This window comes from Phoenix dactylifera, chromosome 4, assembly GCF_051530095.1.
Source record: "Phoenix dactylifera cultivar Ajwa chromosome 4, Ajwa_hap1_PhDact_Kaust_v1.1, whole genome shotgun sequence".
In the NCBI taxonomy this organism is placed as follows: Eukaryota; Viridiplantae; Streptophyta; class Magnoliopsida; order Arecales; family Arecaceae; genus Phoenix; species Phoenix dactylifera.
Genome location: NC_143193.1, coordinates 33811012 through 33825654, shown reverse-complemented (window position 1 = coordinate 33825654; position 14643 = coordinate 33811012). Strand labels below are relative to the sequence as shown.

At 48.7% G+C, this 14643-nt stretch overlaps 28 non-coding genes and 5 pseudogenes across 28 annotated transcripts; all 33 read left to right on the top strand.

Annotated features, from left to right (window-relative positions):
* Window positions 1–1953: 1953 nt before the first annotated feature.
* On the top strand, window positions 1954–2072 carry LOC149754167 (5S ribosomal RNA). Its single transcript, XR_016408083.1, has one exon. It is a non-coding gene; the product is annotated as a 5S ribosomal RNA (ribosomal RNA).
* Window positions 2073–2319: 247 nt separating this feature from the next.
* LOC149754166 (5S ribosomal RNA) lies at window positions 2320–2438 on the top strand. The gene has a single exon (XR_016405270.1). It is a non-coding gene; the product is annotated as a 5S ribosomal RNA (ribosomal RNA).
* Window positions 2439–2683: 245 nt separating this feature from the next.
* LOC149754165 (5S ribosomal RNA) lies at window positions 2684–2802 on the top strand. The gene has a single exon (XR_016406499.1). It is a non-coding gene; the product is annotated as a 5S ribosomal RNA (ribosomal RNA).
* Window positions 2803–3048: 246 nt separating this feature from the next.
* LOC149754164 (5S ribosomal RNA) lies at window positions 3049–3167 on the top strand. Its single transcript, XR_016406498.1, has one exon. It is a non-coding gene; the product is annotated as a 5S ribosomal RNA (ribosomal RNA).
* A 246-nt stretch (window positions 3168–3413) lies between these two features.
* LOC149754163 (5S ribosomal RNA) lies at window positions 3414–3532 on the top strand. The gene has a single exon (XR_016408975.1). It is a non-coding gene; the product is annotated as a 5S ribosomal RNA (ribosomal RNA).
* Window positions 3533–3779: 247 nt separating this feature from the next.
* LOC149754162 (5S ribosomal RNA) lies at window positions 3780–3898 on the top strand. Its single transcript, XR_016405269.1, has one exon. It is a non-coding gene; the product is annotated as a 5S ribosomal RNA (ribosomal RNA).
* A 246-nt stretch (window positions 3899–4144) lies between these two features.
* LOC149754161 (5S ribosomal RNA) lies at window positions 4145–4263 on the top strand. Its single transcript, XR_016407922.1, has one exon. It is a non-coding gene; the product is annotated as a 5S ribosomal RNA (ribosomal RNA).
* A 252-nt stretch (window positions 4264–4515) lies between these two features.
* LOC149754160 (5S ribosomal RNA) lies at window positions 4516–4634 on the top strand. The gene has a single exon (XR_016409041.1). It is a non-coding gene; the product is annotated as a 5S ribosomal RNA (ribosomal RNA).
* Window positions 4635–4881: 247 nt separating this feature from the next.
* On the top strand, window positions 4882–5000 carry LOC149754159 (5S ribosomal RNA). The gene has a single exon (XR_016403819.1). It is a non-coding gene; the product is annotated as a 5S ribosomal RNA (ribosomal RNA).
* Window positions 5001–5245: 245 nt separating this feature from the next.
* Window positions 5246–5364, top strand: LOC149754158 (5S ribosomal RNA). Its single transcript, XR_016406015.1, has one exon. It is a non-coding gene; the product is annotated as a 5S ribosomal RNA (ribosomal RNA).
* A 247-nt stretch (window positions 5365–5611) lies between these two features.
* Window positions 5612–5730, top strand: LOC149754157 (5S ribosomal RNA; annotated as a pseudogene).
* Window positions 5731–5976: 246 nt separating this feature from the next.
* LOC149754156 (5S ribosomal RNA) lies at window positions 5977–6095 on the top strand. Its single transcript, XR_016406093.1, has one exon. It is a non-coding gene; the product is annotated as a 5S ribosomal RNA (ribosomal RNA).
* Window positions 6096–6342: 247 nt separating this feature from the next.
* LOC149754155 (5S ribosomal RNA) lies at window positions 6343–6461 on the top strand. Its single transcript, XR_016410949.1, has one exon. It is a non-coding gene; the product is annotated as a 5S ribosomal RNA (ribosomal RNA).
* Window positions 6462–6707: 246 nt separating this feature from the next.
* LOC149754154 (5S ribosomal RNA) lies at window positions 6708–6826 on the top strand (annotated as a pseudogene).
* Window positions 6827–7073: 247 nt separating this feature from the next.
* LOC149754153 (5S ribosomal RNA) lies at window positions 7074–7192 on the top strand. Its single transcript, XR_016400923.1, has one exon. It is a non-coding gene; the product is annotated as a 5S ribosomal RNA (ribosomal RNA).
* A 246-nt stretch (window positions 7193–7438) lies between these two features.
* On the top strand, window positions 7439–7557 carry LOC149754152 (5S ribosomal RNA; annotated as a pseudogene).
* Window positions 7558–8146: 589 nt separating this feature from the next.
* On the top strand, window positions 8147–8265 carry LOC149754151 (5S ribosomal RNA). The gene has a single exon (XR_016404069.1). It is a non-coding gene; the product is annotated as a 5S ribosomal RNA (ribosomal RNA).
* Window positions 8266–8512: 247 nt separating this feature from the next.
* Window positions 8513–8631, top strand: LOC149754150 (5S ribosomal RNA). Its single transcript, XR_016410937.1, has one exon. It is a non-coding gene; the product is annotated as a 5S ribosomal RNA (ribosomal RNA).
* A 246-nt stretch (window positions 8632–8877) lies between these two features.
* Window positions 8878–8996, top strand: LOC149754149 (5S ribosomal RNA). The gene has a single exon (XR_016406092.1). It is a non-coding gene; the product is annotated as a 5S ribosomal RNA (ribosomal RNA).
* A 247-nt stretch (window positions 8997–9243) lies between these two features.
* LOC149754148 (5S ribosomal RNA) lies at window positions 9244–9362 on the top strand. The gene has a single exon (XR_016405657.1). It is a non-coding gene; the product is annotated as a 5S ribosomal RNA (ribosomal RNA).
* Window positions 9363–9608: 246 nt separating this feature from the next.
* On the top strand, window positions 9609–9727 carry LOC149754147 (5S ribosomal RNA). Its single transcript, XR_016406242.1, has one exon. It is a non-coding gene; the product is annotated as a 5S ribosomal RNA (ribosomal RNA).
* Window positions 9728–9973: 246 nt separating this feature from the next.
* LOC149754146 (5S ribosomal RNA) lies at window positions 9974–10092 on the top strand. Its single transcript, XR_016406497.1, has one exon. It is a non-coding gene; the product is annotated as a 5S ribosomal RNA (ribosomal RNA).
* A 246-nt stretch (window positions 10093–10338) lies between these two features.
* On the top strand, window positions 10339–10457 carry LOC149754145 (5S ribosomal RNA). Its single transcript, XR_016408974.1, has one exon. It is a non-coding gene; the product is annotated as a 5S ribosomal RNA (ribosomal RNA).
* A 247-nt stretch (window positions 10458–10704) lies between these two features.
* LOC149754144 (5S ribosomal RNA) lies at window positions 10705–10823 on the top strand. The gene has a single exon (XR_016405268.1). It is a non-coding gene; the product is annotated as a 5S ribosomal RNA (ribosomal RNA).
* Window positions 10824–11069: 246 nt separating this feature from the next.
* Window positions 11070–11188, top strand: LOC149754143 (5S ribosomal RNA). Its single transcript, XR_016407921.1, has one exon. It is a non-coding gene; the product is annotated as a 5S ribosomal RNA (ribosomal RNA).
* Window positions 11189–11440: 252 nt separating this feature from the next.
* Window positions 11441–11559, top strand: LOC149754142 (5S ribosomal RNA). The gene has a single exon (XR_016409040.1). It is a non-coding gene; the product is annotated as a 5S ribosomal RNA (ribosomal RNA).
* A 247-nt stretch (window positions 11560–11806) lies between these two features.
* On the top strand, window positions 11807–11925 carry LOC149754141 (5S ribosomal RNA). The gene has a single exon (XR_016403511.1). It is a non-coding gene; the product is annotated as a 5S ribosomal RNA (ribosomal RNA).
* A 245-nt stretch (window positions 11926–12170) lies between these two features.
* On the top strand, window positions 12171–12289 carry LOC149754140 (5S ribosomal RNA). Its single transcript, XR_016408028.1, has one exon. It is a non-coding gene; the product is annotated as a 5S ribosomal RNA (ribosomal RNA).
* Window positions 12290–12536: 247 nt separating this feature from the next.
* LOC149754139 (5S ribosomal RNA) lies at window positions 12537–12655 on the top strand (annotated as a pseudogene).
* Window positions 12656–12902: 247 nt separating this feature from the next.
* LOC149754138 (5S ribosomal RNA) lies at window positions 12903–13021 on the top strand. Its single transcript, XR_016400922.1, has one exon. It is a non-coding gene; the product is annotated as a 5S ribosomal RNA (ribosomal RNA).
* A 246-nt stretch (window positions 13022–13267) lies between these two features.
* On the top strand, window positions 13268–13386 carry LOC149754137 (5S ribosomal RNA; annotated as a pseudogene).
* Window positions 13387–13975: 589 nt separating this feature from the next.
* LOC149754136 (5S ribosomal RNA) lies at window positions 13976–14094 on the top strand. Its single transcript, XR_016404068.1, has one exon. It is a non-coding gene; the product is annotated as a 5S ribosomal RNA (ribosomal RNA).
* Window positions 14095–14341: 247 nt separating this feature from the next.
* On the top strand, window positions 14342–14460 carry LOC149754135 (5S ribosomal RNA). The gene has a single exon (XR_016410925.1). It is a non-coding gene; the product is annotated as a 5S ribosomal RNA (ribosomal RNA).
* Window positions 14461–14643: the final 183 nt, after the last annotated feature.

Genomic DNA, 14643 nt, shown 5'->3' with positions numbered 1-14643 from the left:
TCGACTCCGACTGAGAACAGAAAGAAGAACAGAAAGCTTCATCTCAGAACCTGTCAACGAGTCGACTCCTGAAGTGCGTGAGTCGACTCCAATGTTCACCGAGTCGACTCCAGGGAAGTAAGAGTCGACTCCAAGCAGTCACAGGCAGAAAAGTCAGAGAGCAGTTTTCGGGTCTGAGATTCGAGTCGACTCCAGTAGAACGCGATTCGACTCCGATGGTTGGCAGGTCGACTCCAAAGAAGGTAAGAGTCGACTCTCAGAGGAACACAAGGAAAAAGTCAGAGAACGATTTTCGGACTCTGAGATTCGAGTCGACTCCCGCAGTACACGAGTCGACTCCGAGACTGAGCGACCATCAACAGACAGAAGACCATGTTACTGCCTCTGAGATTCGAGTCGACTCCCAGACAGCTCGGGTCGACTCCAAGACAAGCTTCACGTCAAAAGGCAGAAGACCAACTTTCGGAAACTGAGAGCCGAGTCGACTCCAAGGAGGTTCGAGTCGACTCCAAGACTGGATGAGCCAAACGACAGAGAATCGAGAGTTCGGGCTCTGAGATTCGAGTCGACTCCCAGGACAGTCGAGTCGACTCGAGTGGACAAAATTCAAATTTGGATCCACGAACTTCAGTGGATGAGCCGACTCCAAAAATTGCCAGGTCAACTCCAGAAGTTGGCGAGTCGACTCCAGGTCAAGACGAGTCGACTCCCAGTCAAGACGGCAACTTTAATTCAAATTTGGAACAGTTGCCGAGTCGACTCCGGAAAAGCGTGAGTCGACTCCTGCTACAGACGAGTCGACTCCTGATCGCGCGAGTCGACTCCAACCCACCAACGGTCATATTGTCAGGCTGCGCAGAGTGTGCAGAACGACCAGAAAAAGCAGAGTAACGGCTAGTTTCCGTGGGGGTTGGCATAAATAGCCACAGAGGACTGTAGCAAGGTAGAGAACAGATATTCCACTCCAAGCATTCAAGTTTTCAAGCTCTCCAAGTGCTCTTAAACGAAAAAGGGGAGATCTGCATTTACTGCTCCAACAACTTCTTCCCAACAATCAAAGCTTCCTCCTCCTGCATTCAAGTCGACCACTCTTCCAAGAGGAGACCGGAGTTCCAGAAGCCATACCTCTTCACCAGCTTAAAAGCGTTTGAGGGCTTCTAACTCCCTTACGATTATATTGTCTTAAATCTGCTTTTTGAGAAGCTATTTTCTGTTTTCTTCTATCTCTTGTATCTACTTGATTCAATCGGGGGATTGAATCAAGGGGTTTAAGGTTGGTTGGTGAGCCAAGTTAAAACCAACGTGTGTAAGGGTTTGATTTTGAGCCCGAAAAAACAATCGGGGTTGGTTCTAGTCGGTGAGCCTGGGAAAACCGACCGAGTTCGTTGTGAGCTCGTAAAACAACAAGTTTGGTTGTGAGCTTGCAAAACAACCGGCTGTAATCCAAGGGGGTTATAGTGAAATTCCCAAGTGAGACTTGGGGAGTAGACGTAGGAGCAAGGGTTAGCTCCGAACCACTATAAAACTTTGTGTTTGTAGTGCATTGTCTCTCATCTTCTTCCCCGCACATTACTCACAGCACTAGGCTTTAATTAAATAACTTGCTATAGTTTTTAATTAATCATCCACTAAGTTTTAATTAGCCAAATTATATTAAAAACCCAATTCACCCCCCCCCTTGGGTTGTCTATCTGGGCAACACACCCCTTTTATTTTTTGCCCGCTTTTTTATTTTTTGATAATATTTATTTTTAATTTTTCGTCTTTTGGCTTTTCCTCTTCGGATAATTTTTTCCCCCGAAAATAAACTGAGTCCGGAGACTGGCGATGCCATGCAGCATAGCGGGACCAGCGCGTTGAATCCTACGCCAGAACGGCCCCGCCGGCGCGAATGTCTCGGGCCGTCGAGGTCTGCTGCTTTGTCATAAAAGGAAGTTTCGAAGCGCATATCATGGGTGCGATCATACCAGCACTAATGCACCGGATTCCATCAGAACTTCGCAGTTAAGCATGCTTGGGCGAGAGTAGTACTAGGATGGGTGACCCTCTGGGAAGTCCTCGTGTTGCACCCCTTTAATTTTTTGCACGGTTTTTTATTTTTTGATAATATTTATTTTTAATTTTTCGGCTTTTGGCTTTTCCACTCCGGATAATTTTTTTCCTCCGAAAATAAACTGAGTTCGGAGACTGGCGGTGCCATGCAGCATAGCGGGACCAGCGCGTTGAATTTTACGCCAGAACGGCCCCGGCGGCGCGAATGTCTCGGGCCGTCGAGACCAGCTGCTTTGTCATAAAAAGGAGTTTCGAAGGGCTTGTCATGGGTGCGATCATACCAGCACTAATGCGCCGGATCCCATCAGAACTCCGCAGTTAAGCGTGCTTGGGCGAGAGTAGTACTAGGATGGGTGACCCCCCAGGAAGTCCTCGTGTTGCACCCCTTTTATTTTTTGCCCTTTTTTTATTTTTTGATAATATTTTTTTTAATTTTTCAGCTTTTGGCTTTTCCACTTCGGATAATTTTTTTTCCACAAAAATAAACTGAGTCCGGAGACTGGCGGTGCCATGCAGCATAGCGGGACCAGCGCGTTGAATCCTACGCCAGAACGGCCCCGGCGGCGCGAATGTCTCGGGCCGTCGAGACCGGCTGCTTTGTCATAAAAGGGAGTTTCGAAGGGCTTGTCATGGGTGCGATCATACCAGCACTAATGCACCGGATCCCATCAGAACTCCGCTGTTAAGCGTGCTTGGGCGAGAGTAGCACTAGGATGGGTGACCACCTGGGAAGTCCTCGTGTTGCACCCCTTTTATTTTTTGCCCTTCTTTTATTTTTTGATAATATTTATTTTTAATTTTTCGGCTTTTGGCTTTTCCGCTTCGGATAATTTTTTTCCTCCGAAAATAAACTGAGTCCGGAGACTGGCGGTGCCATGCAGCATAGCGGGACCAGCGCGTTGAATCCTACGCCAGAACGGCCCCGGCGGTGCGAATGTCTCGGGTCGTCGAGACCTGCTGCTTTGTCATAAAAGAGAGTTTCGAAGGGCTTGTCATGGGTGCGATCATACCAGCACTAATGCACCGGATCCCATCAGAACTCCGCTGTTAAGCGTGCTTGGGCGAGAGTAGCACTAGGATGGGTGACCACCTGGGAAGTCCTCGTGTTGCACCCCTTTTATTTTTTGCCCGCTTTTTTATTTTTTGATAAAATTTATTTTTAATTTTTCGGCTTTTGGCTTTTCCTCTTCGGATAATTTTTTCCTCCGAAAATAAACTGAGTCCGGAGACTGGCGGTGCCATGCAGCATAGCGGGACCAGCGCGTTGAATCCTACGCCAGAACGGCCCCGCCGGCGCGAATGTCTCGGGCCGTCGAGGTCTGCTGCTTTGTCATAAAAGGAAGTTTCGAAGGGCATATCATGGGTGCGATCATGCCAGCACTAATGCACCGGATTCCATCAGAACTCCGCAGTTAAGCATGCTTGGGCGAGAGTAGTACTAGGATGGGTGACCCTCTAGGAAGTCCTCGTGTTGCACCCCTTTAATTTTTTGCCCGCTTTTTTATTTTTTGATAATATTTATTTTTAATTTTTTGGCTTTTGGCTTTTCCACTCCGGATAATTTTTTTCCTCCGAAAATAAACTGAGTTCGGAGACTGGCGGTGCCATGCAGCATAGCGGGACCAGCGCGTTGAATTTTACGCCTGAACGGCCCCGGCGGCGCGATTGTCTCGGGCCGTCGAGACCGGCTGCTTTGTCATAAAAAGGAGTTTCGAAGGGCTTCTCATGGGTGCGATCATACCAGCACTAATGCGCCGGATCCCATCAGAACTCCGCAGTTAAGCGTGCTTGGGCGAGAGTAGTACTAGGATGGGTGACCCCCCAGGAAGTCCTCGTGTTGCACCCCTTTTATTTTTTGCCCTTTTTTTATTTTTTGATAATATTTATTTTTAATTTTTCAGCTTTTGGCTTTTCCACTTCGGATAATTTTTTTTCCACAAAAATAAACTGAGTCCGGAGACTGGCGGTGCCATGCAGCATAGCGGGACCAGCGCGATGAATCCTACGCCAGAACGGCCCCGGCGGCGCGAATGTCTCGGGCCGTCGAGACCGGCTGCTTTGTCATAAAAGGGAGTTTCGAAGGGCTTGTCATGGGTGCGATCATACCAGCACTAATGCACCGGATCCCATCAGAACTCCACAGTTAAGCGTGCTTGGGCGAGAGTAGCACTAGAATGGGTGACCACCTGGGAAGTCCTCGTGTTGCACCCCTTTATTTTTTGCCCGTTTTTTTATTTTTTGATAATATTTATTTTTAATTTTTCGGCTTTTGGCTTTTGGCTTTTCCGCTTCGGATAATTTTTTCCTCCGAAAATAAACTGAGTCCGGAGACTGGCGGTGCCATGCAGCATAGCGGGACCAGCGCGTTGAATCCTACGCCAGAACGGCCCCGTCGGCACGAATGTCTCGGGCCGTCGAGGTCTGCTGCTTTGTCATAAAAGGAAGTTTCGAAGGGCATGTCATGGGTGCGATCATACCAGCACTAATGCACCGAATTCCATCAGAACTCCGCAGTTAAGCATGCTTGGGCGAGAGTAGTACTAGGATGGGTGACCCTCTGGGAAGTCCTCGTGTTGCACCCCTTTAATTTTTTGCCCGCTTTTTTATTTTTTGATAATATTTATTTTTAATTTTTCGGCTTTTGGCTTTTCCACTCCGGATAATTTTTTTCCTCCGAAAATAAACTGAGTTCGGAGACTGGCGGTGCCATGCAGCATAGCGGGACCAGCGCGTTGAATTTTACGCCAGAACGGCCCCGGCGGCGCGAATGTCTCGGGCCGTCGAGACCGGCTGCTTTGTCATAAAAAGGAGTTTCGAAGGGCTTGTCATGGGTGCGATCATACCAGCACTAATGCGCCGGATCCCATCAGAACTCCGCAGTTAAGCGTGCTTGGGCGAGAGTAGTACTAGGATGGGTGACCACCTAGGAAGTCCTCGTGTTGCACCCCTTTTATTTTTTGCCCTTTTTTTATTTTTTGATAATATTTATTTTTAATTTTTCGGCTTTTGGCTTTTCCACTTCGGATAATTTTTTCCCCCGAAAATAAACTGAGTCCGGAGACTGGCGGTGCCATGCAGCATAGCGGGACCAGCGCGTTGAATCCTACGCCAGAACGGCCCCGGCGGCGCGAATGTCTCGGGCCGTCCAGACCGGCTGCTTTGTTATAAAAGGGAGTTTCGAAGGGCTTGTCATTGGTGCAACCATACCAGCACTAATGCACCGGATCCCATCAGAACTCCGCAGTTAAGCGTGCTTGGGCGAGAGTAGCACTAGGATGGGTGACCACCTGGGAAGTCCTCGTGTTGCACCCCTTTTATTTTTTGCCTCTTTTTTTATTTTTTGATAATATTTATTTTTAATTTTTCAGCTTTTGGCTTTTCCTCTTTGGATAATTTTTTTCCTCCGAAAATAAACTGAGTCCGGAGACTGGCGGTGCCATGCAGCATAGCGGGACCAGCGCGTTGAATCCTACGCCAGAACGGCCCCGGCGGCGCGAATGTCTCGGGCCGTCGAGACCGGCTGCTTTGTCATAAAAGGGAGTTTCGAAGGGCTTGTCATGGGTGCGATCATACCAGCACTAATGCACCGGATCCCATCCGAACACCGCAGTTAAGCGTGCTTGGGCGAGAGTAGCGCTAGGATGGGTGACCACCTAGGAAGTCCTCGTGTTGCACCCCTTTTATTTTTCGCCCCTTTTTTTATTTTTTGATAAAATTTGTTTTTAATTTTTCGGCTTTTGGCTTTTCCTCTTCGGATAATTTTTTCCCCCGAAAATAAACTGAGTCCGGAGACTGGCGGTGCCATGCAGCATAGCGGGACCAGCGCGTTGAATCCTACGCCAGAACGGCCCCGCCGGCGCGAATGTCTCGGGCCGTCGAGGTCTGCTGCTTTGTCATAAAAGGAAGTTTCGAAGGGCATATCATGGGTGCGATCATACCAGCACTAATGCACCGGATTCCATCAGAACTCCGCAGTTAAGCATGCTTGGGCGAGAGTAGTACTAGGATGGGTGACCCTCTGGGAAGTCCTCGTGTTGCACCCCTTTAATTTTTTGCCCGCTTTTTTATTTTTTGATAATATTTATTTTTAATTTTTCGGCTTTTGGCTTTTCCACTTCGGATAATTTTTTTCCTCCGAAAATAAACTGAGTCCGGAGACTGGCGGTGCCATGCAGCATAGCGGGACCAGCGCGTTGAATCCTACGCCAGAACGGCCCCGGCGGTGCGAATGTCTCGGGCCGTCGAGACCTGCTGCTTTGTCATAAAAGGGAGTTTCGAAGGGCTTGTCATGGGTGCGATCATACCAGCACTAATGCACCGGATCCCATCAGAACTCCGCAGTTAAGCGTGCTTGGGCGAGAGTAGTACTAGGATGGGTGACCCCCTGGGAAGTCCTCGTGTTGCACCCCTTTTATTTTTTGCCCGCTTTTTTATTTTTTGATAATATTTATTTTTAATTTTTCGGCTTTCGGCTTTTCCTCTTCGGATAATTTTTTCTCCCGAAAATAAACTGAGTCCGGAGACTGGCGGTGCCATGCAGCATAGCGAGACCAGCGCATTTTATCCTACGCCAGAACGGCCCCGCCGGCGCGAATGTCTCGGGCCGTCGAGGTCTGCTGCTTTGTCATAAAAGGAAGTTTCGAAGGGCATATCATGGGTGCGATCATACGAGCACTAATGCACCGGATTCCATCAGAACTCCGCAGTTAAGCATGCTTGGGCGAGAGTAGTACTAGGATGGGTGACCCTCTGGGAAGTCCTCGTGTTGCACCCCTTTAATTTTTTGCCCGCTTTTTTATTTTTTGATAATATTTATTTTTAATTTTTTGGCTTTTGGCATTTCCACTCCGGATAATTTTTTTCCTCCGAAAATAAACTGAGTTCGGAGACTGGCGGTGCCATGCAGCATAGCGGGACCAGCGCGTTCAATTTTACGCCAGAACGGCCCCGGCGGCGCGAATGTCTCGGGCCGTCGAGACCGGCTGCTTTGTCATAAAAAGGAGTTTCGAAGGGCTTGTCATGGGTGCGATCATACCAGCACTAATGCGCCGGATCCCATCAGAACTCCGCAGTTAAGCGTGCTTGGGCGAGAGTAGTACTAGGATGGGTGACCCCCTGGGAAGTCCTCGTGTTGCACCCCTTTTATTTTTCGCCCGCTTTTTTATTTTTTGATAAAATTTATTTTTAATTTTTCGGCTTTTGGCTTTTCCTCTTCGGATAATTTTTTCCCCCGAAAATAAACTGAGTCCGGAGACTGGCGATGCCATGCAGCATAGCGGGACCAGCGCGTTGAATCCTACGCCAGAACGGCTCCGCCGACGCGAATGTCTCGGGCCGTCGAGGTCTGCTGCTTTGTCATAAAAGGAAGTTTCGAAGGGCATATCATAGGTGCGATCATACCAGCACTAATGCACCGGATTCCATCAGAACTCCGCAGTTAAGCATGCTTGGGCGAGAGTAGTACTAGGATGGGTGACCCTCTCGGAAGTCCTCGTGTTGCACCCCTTTAATTTTTTGCCCGCTTTTTTATTTTTTGATAATATTTATTTTTAATTTTTCGGCTTTTGGCTTTTCCACTCCGGATAATTTTTTTCCTCCCAAAATAAACTGAGTTCGGAGACTGGCGGTGCCATGCAGCATAGCGGGACCAGCGCGTTGAATTTTATGCCAGAACGGCCCCGGCGGCGCGAATGTCTCGGGCCGTCGAGACCGGCTGCTTTGTCATAATAAGGAGTTTCGAAGGGCTTGTCATGGGTGCGATCATACCAGCACTAATGCGCCGGATCCCATCAGAACTCCGCAGTTAAGCGTGCTTGGGCGAGAGTAGTACTAGGATGGGTTGCACCCCTTTTATTTTTTGCCCTTTTTTTATTTTTTGATAATATTTACTTTTAATTTTTCAGCTTTTGGCTTTTCCATTTCGGATAATTTTTTTTTCACGAAAATAAACTGAGTCCGGAGACTGGCGGTGCCATGCAGCATAGCAGGACCAGCGCGTTGAATCCTACGCCAGAACGGCCCCGGCGGCGCGAATGTCTCGGGCCGTCGAGACCGGCTGCTTTGTCATAAAAGGGAGTTTCGAAGGGCTTGTCATGGGTGCGATCATACCAGCACTAATGCACCGGATCCCATCAGAACTCCGCAGTTAAGCGTGCTTGGGCGAGAGTAGCACTAGGATGGGTGACCACCTGGGAAGTCCTCGTGTTGCACCCCTTTTATTTTTTGCCCGTTTTTTTATATTTTGATAATATTTATTTTTAATTTTTCGGCTTTTGGCTTTTCCACTTCGGATAATTTTTTTCCTCCGAAAATAAACTGAGTCCGGAGACTGGCGGTGCCATACAGCATAGCGGGACCAGCGCGTTGAATCCTACGCCAGAAAGGCCCCGGCGGTGCGAATGTCTCGGGCCGTCGAGACCTGCTGCTTTGTCATAAAAGGGAGTTTCGAAGGGCTTGTCATGGGTGCGATCATACCAGCACTAATGCACCGGATCCCATCAGAACTCCGCAGTTAAGCGTGCTTGGGCGAGAGTAGTACTAGGATGGGTGACCCCCTGGGAAGTCCTCGTGTTGCACCCCTTTTATTTTTTGCCCGCTTTTTTATTTTTTGATAATATTTATTTTTAATTTTTCGGCTTTCGGCTTTTCCTCTTCGGATAATTTTTTCCCCCGAAAATAAACTGAGTCCGGAGACTGGCGGTGCCATGCAGCATAGCGGGACCAGCGCGTTGAATCCTACGCCAGAACGGCCCCGCCGGCGCGAATGTCTCGGGCCGTCGAGGTCTGCTGCTTTGTCATAAAAGGAAGTTTCGAAGGGCATGTCATGGGTGCGATCATACCAGCACTAATGCACCGGATTCCATCAGAACTCCGCAGTTAAGCATGCTTGGGCGAGAGTAGTACTAGGATGGGTGACCCTCTGGGAAGTCCTCGTGTTGCACCCCTTTAATTTTTTGCCCGCTTTTTTATTTTTTGATAATATTTATTTTTAATTTTTCGGCTTTTGGCTTTTCCACTCCGGATAATTTTTTTCCTCCGAAAATAAACAGAGTTCGGAGACTGGCGGTGCCATGCAGCATAGCGGGACCAACGCGTTGAATTTTACGCCAGAACGGCCCCGGCGGCGCGAATGTCTCGGGCCGTCGAGACCGGCTGCTTTGTCATAAAAAGGAGTTTCGAAGGGCTTGTCATGGGTGCGATCATACCAGCACTAATGCGCCGGATCCCATCAGAACTCCGCAGTTAAGCGTGCTTGGGCGAGAGTAGTACTAGGATGGGAGACCCCCCAGGAAGTCCTCGTGTTGCACCCCTTTTATTTTTTGCCCTTTTTTTATTTTTTGATAATATTTATTTTTAATTTTTCAGCTTTTGGCTTTTCCATTTCGGATAATTTTTTTTCCACGAAAATAAACTGAGTCCGGAGACTGGCGGTGCCATGCAGCATAGCGGGACCAGCGCGTTGAATCCTACGCCAGAACGGCCCCGGCGGCGCGAATGTCTCGGGCCGTCGAGACCGGCTGCTTTGTCATAAAAGGGAGTTTCGAAGGGCTTGTCATGGGTGCGATCATACCAGCACTAATGTACCGGATCCCATCAGAACTCCGCAGTTAAGCGTGCTTGGGCGAGAGTAGCACTAGGATGGGTGACCACTTGGGAAGTCCTCGTGTTGCACCCCTTTTATTTTTTGCCCTTTTTTTATTTTTTGATAATATTTATTTTTAATTTTTCGGCTTTTGGCTTTTCCGCTTCGGATAATTTTTTTCCTCCGAAAATAAACTGAGTCCGGAGACTGGCGGTGCCATGCAGCATAGCGGGACCAGCGCGTTGAATCCTACGCCAGAACGGCCCCGGCGGTGCGAATGTCTCGGGTCGTCGAGACCTGCTGCTTTGTCATAAAAGAGAGTTTCGAAGGGCTTGTCATGGGTGCGATCATACCAGCACTAATGCACCGGATCCCATCAGAACTCCGCTGTTAAGCGTGCTTGGGCGAGAGTAGCACTAGGATGGGTGACCACCTGGGAAGTCCTCGTGTTGCACCCCTTTTATTTTTTGCCCGCTTTTTTATTTTTTGATAAAATTTATTTTTAATTTTTCGGCTTTTGGCTTTTCCTCTTCGGATAATTTTTTCCCCCGAAAATAAACTGAGTCCGGAGACTGGCGGTGCCATGCAGCATAGCGGGACCAGCGCGTTGAATCCTACGCCAGAACGGCCCCGCCGGCGCGAATGTCTCGGGCCGTCGAGGTCTGCTGCTTTGTCATAAAAGGAAGTTTCGAAGGGCATATCATGGGTGCGATCATGCCAGCACTAATGCACCGGATTCCATCAGAACTCCGCAGTTAAGCATGCTTGGGCGAGAGTAGTACTAGGATGGGTGACCCTCTAGGAAGTCCTCGTGTTGCACCCCTTTAATTTTTTGCCCGCTTTTTTATTTTTTGATAATATTTATTTTTAATTTTTTGGCTTTTGGCTTTTCCACTCCGGATAATTTTTTTCCTCCGAAAATAAACTGAGTTCGGAGACTGGCGGGGCCATGCAGCATAGCGGGACCAGCGCGTTGAATTTTACGCCTGAACGGCCCCGGCGGCGCGATTGTCTCGGGCCGTCGAGACCGGCTGCTTTGTCATAAAAAGGAGTTTCGAAGGGCTTCTCATGGGTGCGATCATACCAGCACTAATGCGCCGGATCCCATCAGAACTCCGCAGTTAAGCGTGCTTGGGCGAGAGTAGTACTAGGATGGGTGACCCCCCAGGAAGTCCTCGTGTTGCACCCCTTTTATTTTTTGCCCTTTTTTTATTTTTTGATAATATTTATTTTTAATTTTTCAGCTTTTGGCTTTTCCACTTCGGATAATTTTTTTTCCACAAAAATAAACTGAGTCCGGAGACTGGCGGTGCCATGCAGCATAGCGGGACCAGCGCGATGAATCCTACGCCAGAACGGCCCCGGCGGCGCGAATGTCTCGGGCCGTCGAGACCGGCTGCTTTGTCATAAAAGGGAGTTTCGAAGGGCTTGTCATGGGTGCGATCATACCAGCACTAATGCACCGGATCCCATCAGAACTCCACAGTTAAGCGTGCTTGGGCGAGAGTAGCACTAGAATGGGTGACCACCTGGGAAGTCCTCGTGTTGCACCCCTTTATTTTTTGCCCGTTTTTTTATTTTTTGATAATATTTATTTTTAATTTTTCGGCTTTTGGCTTTTGGCTTTTCCGCTTCGGATAATTTTTTCCTCCGAAAATAAACTGAGTCCGGAGACTGGCGGTGCCATGCAGCATAGCGGGACCAGCGCGTTGAATCCTACGCCAGAACGGCCCCGTCGGCACGAATGTCTCGGGCCGTCGAGGTCTGCTGCTTTGTCATAAAAGGAAGTTTCGAAGGGCATGTCATGGGTGCGATCATACCAGCACTAATGCACCGAATTCCATCAGAACTCCGCAGTTAAGCATGCTTGGGCGAGAGTAGTACTAGGATGGGTGACCCTCTGGGAAGTCCTCGTGTTGCACCCCTTTAATTTTTTGCCCGCTTTTTTATTTTTCGATAATATTTATTTTTAATTTTTTGGCTTTTGGCTTTTCCACTCCGGATAATTTTTTTCCTCCGAAAATAAACTGAGTTCGGAGACTGGCGGTGCCATGCAGCATAGCGGGACCAGCGCGTTGAATTTTACGCCAGAACGGCCCCGGCGGCGCGAATGTCTCGGGCCGTCGAGACCGGCTGCTTTGTCATAAAAAGGAGTTTCGAAGGGCTTGTCATGGGTGCGATCATACCAGCACTAATGCGCCGGATCCCATCAGAACTCCGCAGTTAAGCGTGCTTGGGCGAGAGTAGTACTAGGATGGGTGACCACCTAGGAAGTCCTCGTATTGCACCCCTTTTATTTTTTGCCCTTTTTTTATTTTTTGATAATATTTATTTTTAATTTTTCGGCTTTTGGCTTTTCCACTTCGGATAATTTTTTCCCCCGAAAATAAACTGAGTCCGGAGACTGGCGGTGCCATGCAGCATAGCGGGACCAGCGCGTTGAATCCTACGCCAGAACGGCCCCGGCGGCGCGAATGTCTCGGGCCGTCCAGACCGGCTGCTTTGTTATAAAAGGGAGTTTCGAAGGGCTTGTCATTGGTGCGATCATACCAGCACTAATGCACTGGATCCCATCAGAACTCCGCAGTTAAGCGTGCTTGGGCGAGAGTAGCACTAGGATGGGTGACCACCTGGGAAGTCCTCGTGTTGCACCCCTTTTATTTTTTGCCTCTTTTTTTATTTTTTGATAATATTTATTTTTAATTTTTCAGCTTTTGGCTTTTCCTCTTTGGATAATTTTTTTCCTCCGAAAATAAACTGAGTCCGGAGACTGGCGGTGCCATGCAGCATAGCGAGACCAGCGCATTTTATCCTACGCCAGAACGGCCCCGCCGGCGCGAATGTCTCGGGCCGTCGAGGTCTGCTGCTTTGTCATAAAAGGAAGTTTCGAAGGGCATATCATGGGTGCGATCATACGAGCACTAATGCACCGGATTCCATCAGAACTCCGCAGTTAAGCATGCTTGGGCGAGAGTAGTACTAGGATGGGTGACCCTCTGGGAAGTCCTCGTGTTGCACCCCTTTAATTTTTTGCCCGCTTTTTTATTTTTTGATAATATTTATTTTTAATTTTTTGGCTTTTGGCATTTCCACTCCGGATAATTTTTTTCCTCCGAAAATAAACTGAGTTCGGAGACTGGCGGTGCCATGCAGCATAGCGGGACCAGCGCGTTCAATTTTACGCCAGAACGGCCCCGGCGGCGCGAATGTCTCGGGCCGTCGAGACCGGCTGCTTTGTCATAAAAAGGAGTTTCGAAGGGCTTGTCATGGGTGCGATCATACCAGCACTAATGCGCCGGATCCCATCAGAACTCCGCAGTTAAGCGTGCTTGGGCGAGAGTAGTACTAGGATGGGTGACCCCCTGGGAAGTCCTCGTGTTGCACCCCTTTTATTTTTCGCCCGCTTTTTTATTTTTTGATAAAATTTATTTTTAATTTTTCGGCTTTTGGCTTTTCCTCTTCGGATAATTTTTTCCCCCGAAAATAAACTGAGTCCGGAGACTGGCGATGCCATGCAGCATAGCGGGACCAGCGCGTTGAATCCTACGCCAGAACGGCTCCGCCGACGCGAATGTCTCGGGCCGTCGAGGTCTGCTGCTTTGTCATAAAAGGAAGTTTCGAAGGGCATATCATAGGTGCGATCATACCAGCACTAATGCACCGGATTCCATCAGAACTCCGCAGTTAAGCATGCTTGGGCGAGAGTAGTACTAGGATGGGTGACCCTCTCGGAAGTCCTCGTGTTGCACCCCTTTAATTTTTTGCCCGCTTTTTTATTTTTTGATAATATTTATTTTTAATTTTTCGGCTTTTGGCTTTTCCACTCCGGATAATTTTTTTCCTCCCAAAATAAACTGAGTTCGGAGACTGGCGGTGCCATGCAGCATAGCGGGACCAGCGCGTTGAATTTTATGCCAGAACGGCCCCGGCGGCGCGAATGTCTCGGGCCGTCGAGACCGGCTGCTTTGTCATAATAAGGAGTTTCGAAGGGCTTGTCATGGGTGCGATCATACCAGCACTAATGCGCCGGATCCCATCAGAACTCCGCAGTTAAGCGTGCTTGGGCGAGAGTAGTACTAGGATGGGTTGCACCCCTTTTATTTTTTGCCCTTTTTTTATTTTTTGATAATATTTACTTTTAATTTTTCAGCTTTTGGCTTTTCCATTTCGGATAATTTTTTTTTCACGAAAATAAACTGAGTCCGGAGACTGGCGGTGCCATGCAGCATAGCAGGACCAGCGCGTTGAATCCTACGCCAGAACGGCCCCGGCGGCGCGAATGTCTCGGGCCGTCGAGACCGGCTGCTTTGTCATAAAAGGGAGTTTCGAAGGGCTTGTCATGGGTGCGATCATACCAGCACTAATGCACCGGATCCCATCAGAACTCCGCAGTTAAGCGTGCTTGGGCGAGAGTAGCACTAGGATGGGTGACCACCTGGGAAGTCCTCGTGTTGCACCCCTTTTATTTTTTGCCCGTTTTTTTATATTTTGATAATATTTATTTTTAATTTTTCGGCTTTTGGCTTTTCCACTTCGGATAATTTTTTTCCTCCGAAAATAAACTGAGTCCGGAGACTGGCGGTGCCATACAGCATAGCGGGACCAGCGCGTTGAATCCTACGCCAGAAAGGCCCCGGCGGTGCGAATGTCTCGGGCCGTCGAGACCTGCTGCTTTGTCATAAAAGGGAGTTTCGAAGGGCTTGTCATGGGTGCGATCATACCAGCACTAATGCACCGGATCCCATCAGAACTCCGCAGTTAAGCGTGCTTGGGCGAGAGTAGTACTAGGATGGGTGACCCCCTGGGAAGTCCTCGTGTTGCACCCCTTTTATTTTTTGCCCGCTTTTTTATTTTTTGATAATATTTATTTTTAATTTTTCGGCTTTCGGCTTTTCCTCTTCGGATAATTTTTTCCCCCGAAAATAAACTGAGTCCGGAGACTGGCGGTGCCATGCAGCATAGCGGGACCAGCGCGTTGAATCCTACGCCAGAACGGCCCCGCCGGCGCG